The following is a 4684-nucleotide window of genomic DNA, read 5'->3' on the forward strand; positions in this document are numbered from 1 at the left end:
AAATTGCTGTTGATAGACAGGCTTTGTAAAATATTTTGCTTCCGTAAAACAATCTGTGTGACTCTGAGTAGGCCTAGACTTTGTTTTTTGCAAGACTTGGCCAAACACACCCACGTGGCGCTCCGCTCCACCCACAACACAGCTCATGCCGCCGCACAACAAGACATCGTGCAACTCCATCTCAGCCACGGAGGATGTGCAGTTGAAGTGGGGAAGCATGGTCAATTTCACAGGAAAACTGCCAAACAATTTACGGTTCAAATTACAAGACGATCGCTTTAATGTTGTGAAATCCAGCTTGACAATGGAGCTCAGATCCTTACAGCGAACAATTATCCCCTTTTATGGGCGGTAATTGCTGTTGAGCGGCGAGTGCGGTTTTGGTTCGGCCCCTCACCTGTGAAGAGAGTTGCTGGCGGGACGTCGGCTAAGCGGCAGTGGCAGGAGAGAACTTGCGCTTGGAATGCAGGCTAAAGGCAGGAAGCCAGACAGGAAGTGTTAGTCACACTTCTCCCTGTCTCGCTTTTCAAGGCCTGCTCATATTTTCGGGGTGATCACAGAGTCTGCGATGAGCATCGATGAGTGTGTGTGTGTGTGTGTGTGTGTCTGTGTTTGTCTGTGTGTGTAAGAGCTTTGTTGTCGGGGTCCCCTTTGATGACACCATGCTGACACCTCAGTGGGGTGGTGATGTCATTGTTCCGTACTGATAGCGAGCATCCTGAAACAGATGCTGATTGGCAGGTACTGTACGTAAGCATCAACTCCCTTGCCCTCAGTGTTTTATCACTTTCTAATGTGGTCACTACTTCTCTTTTTGCTCATTTCCTCTTTCTGGTTTTCTCCCTTCCGCTCACCCTCTCTCTCTCTCTCTCTCTCTCTCTCTCTCTCACTCTTTCTCTCTCACCCTCTCTCTCTCTCTCTCACCCCTCTCTTTCTCTCTCTATGAATCTCTGACGCAGTAAATCATGATGCTGTGAAATACAGGGCAGGAGGGTTTCTGCTGAGATCTGGTTCTCTGGAATTGTTGTGGAGAGTGAACATATCCTGTTTTACAGTAAGGGTTCTGCCCAGGAGCAGCCTGTTCAATAAACATATCTGTAATGACAAACAGGCCTCTGTAAAGCAACAGTTTAATTTGGTGAAGTGAAACAAGGTGAAGAATCAGGACTTTCACTTATTTGTACAGAAAAAATTACCAATGCAGTCGTGTTTTATCTTTTTTTTTTATCTGTTAAGGAATTTAGGTAGTGCACTGCCATTCAAGTCCACTGTGTACTGTGTATGAGAATATGTATACAGACATGCACTTGCATACGCTTACATAGGGGTAGATCAAGGCAACACAACACACACACACACACACACAACACCACAACACAACACACACACACTAGGGGTGTAAAGATTAGCCGATACGTATCGGTATCGGTTTTTAACGTGTAAGATACGATTTAATTGTTAAGAATCGGTTAACAAACTTTTTTGCTCGCTCAGACTCTTGTTTACGTTGCAAGCAGCAATACATTCTAATGCTGTAGAGTGTGTTGATCCCACTTTCGATTTCAAAACAATGCATTTCAGCCAGGGATGGATTACTGCACGGGCCTACCGGGCCCATTAAAGTATTGGCCATCCCCCAAATGCACAAGAATACAGGAAATCACATCAAACAAATGTAAAAATTTCTGGATCTACACACACACATATGCGACAATTAGTGGGGGACCCTTAATAGATTTGGGCCCAGGGGCCCGAAAGTTCATAATCCGTTCATGATTTCAGCTACACGTGGCACAGATTTGTGGGTAGGCTAATGCAGTTCGTTTTGGGCTACATTCATTGCCCATACATCTACTGCAACTTACAGTAATCACATGACAACTCACACTTGAAGCTATAAGAAGATATCTTGATCGCTCTGCATCGGTCGTTTGTTTGACAGTTTTTACTCTTTTGTTTTTCAAAATCTAGCGCAAAATTAAACACTTATAACTATGGGCTGTGAATAGACTACTGAATTCATGAGCTCCCTCTCTCTCATACTAGCGTTCGGTTTGGAACAGGCTACTCTACAGGCTACCATTGCTGTTTGGGAAGGCAAATAGACCCTTTCAACAATAAAAACAAAAACAATGCTTGAACTTTCTATTTGGGCCCCAATCTACTTCCTCTGCATTAAGATAACATATGGAATGTTAAAAAGGAAGTCTTGTGGGGCCAACTATGATGCTGATAATGGAACTCTCTTGAAAGGGTCCATAGGCCTACTTTACGTTTGATAAAGGGGTTTCCTTAATGTTGAAAAAATATTTTGCACTTGCTGGTAAAACGATGCACAAATGATCATTATTTTGTCATATTCCCTCAGACTGTTGGCATTATAGGTTTCTGCATATTTAGGTCTACTGTAAATAGGCCAAGACAGTTCAATGATATGTAGGCCTATTTTATTCTTGTAGGCTATATAAGAAAAGGCCAAGGTTGTCCTAAGCACTGTTTTATTTTATTTCTGTATTGTCTTACCTCAACAATAGGATACAGCTCCTTGAAAAGAATCAGATACACATAGCTTTATAAATCTATAAAGTTTTTTAAAAAAAAAAAATTATGCTGTATTTGACTGAAATTTACACTATTATTTTTTTCATTTTAATATATGATACAAACCTCAGTTTAGATAATCATATTCACACATTGTTTTTTTTGCCTAATTGACAACCATAACCATGATAATTGATAACGTAAAATTGATGTGCACCTTGAGCAAATGATAAACATTCTTTCAGGATGCGTTTACATTTTTTAACTGCCTCGAATTGCATCGAATCGTACTGAATAATTTTTATGAACATGCATCTTTTCTTGTATCGAATTGTGCCCATGTATCTACATGCGAATTGGATTATCTTTTACAGTACATGAGTGATTCACACCCCTAATACACAAACACACACACAGACACACACACACACACACACACACACACACACACACACACACACAGGTACTCAACTCTGTGTGGGGGGTTTCCAAGCCACATCATCAGCTTCTCCTCCTGTTTGATCCCCAGTTTCTCAAGAAAGGAATGTGAGGAATGTGGAGAGAAAGACAGACAAAGATACATAGGGGTAGATGAAGGCAAACTCCTTACATTAACACACACACACTTACACACACACACACACACACACACACACACACACACACTCTCTCTCTCTCTCTCACATACAAACACATGATCACAGTGTAGTAACACATGATCACAGTGTAGTGCAGATGTGTGGGAGAGATTTAATCAGTTTCCATTATAAACCCCTGGAGTATTTCAGTGGAATTAGCTTTGGCTTCCAAAACAATCATTGCGTAACATAACATGATTTCCACACATTAACAATTTCCCCACATTTTTTGTTGTTTGGGTGGTCTTCCCAGTTATAATTTGGCCAGTTCACCACCAAATGTCTGACCGACGCTCTATGGGAATTGGCAGAAGAATAGCTCAATTAACCTCTGTGCTATATTTAGTGACAGTTGGGGATAAGAGCATCGGAAAGTGCCTCATGTTTATATAGTGAGGTCATCTCTCCTCTTCCCTCGTCTCCACTGGTTACTCACACCATAGACCCTCCCATGGATTCCATGCAGATAGATGCACATATATGGCACATGGGAGGGCCCCAAATGACTTTCACAGGCACTCCACCTCCCCAAAGAAGACAAAAGTATTAGTTCTGGGGGGCTGAAATATTCCCACACGTTCTGCTTAAGAACTGAATGGCACTGGTAAGTAATAAGTGATAAAGCGAGGTTTGACATAGCGTCGTCTGTTCATCCTAGCTCAACTCGTTTCACTAATGCCAATCCAGGATGAGTAGGAGCGACTATGTCAAGCCAAGTGTAAGTAATTCAGGATGTGTGTGCGTTTTCGTTTCTGCTCCAAAGTGCCCATGGTTGGAATAAAAAAGACGCTGAAAATAGCGTCATTCACACAAAGTGAACAGCCGCTTTTGATATAGACTAACAATGAAGTAAAGTTATCCTTTTTGGAATGGGGAATCATGACTATTTCTGTAAAACAGCAGAAGTAGGTGTGGTAGACCAACTGAATGCAAATTTACGTATGCACCCACGTGTGAGTGCTTGTCTCGGCACGCAACATCATTAAGAAAGCGCTTGCCACTGCAAAGATGCACACAGTATGATATACCTTAATATTATAGTTGAAAATACCTTCGAAAACTTGCCCCTCCACTTCCAATCAACTACAGTAGGCTATTCATCAAATGTCTATCAATAAAATAAGCAAACAATGAGTACCTAGGCCTTATGTTAATAATTATAAGGCTATCACAATTAAAACAATAACCATATGGTAGTAGGCAGACAATCTGTTTTGTTTTGCAAGCAAATACATTTAGCAAATACTTTATAAATGGAATAAAGCTCCTTAAAAATTAGCACGGAGGTCTGATGTGAATGACAGCTAGCTGAACCAATAAGACGACATAATTACCATTAGAATTATCTTAGCTTGGCTGTTAGCCTGGTGGGGACCAGGCTAGGTGCAGTGAATAAATCCCCATGGTAACTTATGTGCCATATCTTTTGTGAAACCAAATCAAGGCTAAATTCATCCATGATAACCTAAAAGTCCCAGCTTAATCCCTTATCTAGGTTTTGTGAA

Source organism: Alosa alosa, chromosome 20 (genome assembly GCF_017589495.1).
Source record: "Alosa alosa isolate M-15738 ecotype Scorff River chromosome 20, AALO_Geno_1.1, whole genome shotgun sequence".
In the NCBI taxonomy this organism is placed as follows: domain Eukaryota; kingdom Metazoa; phylum Chordata; class Actinopteri; order Clupeiformes; family Clupeidae; genus Alosa; species Alosa alosa.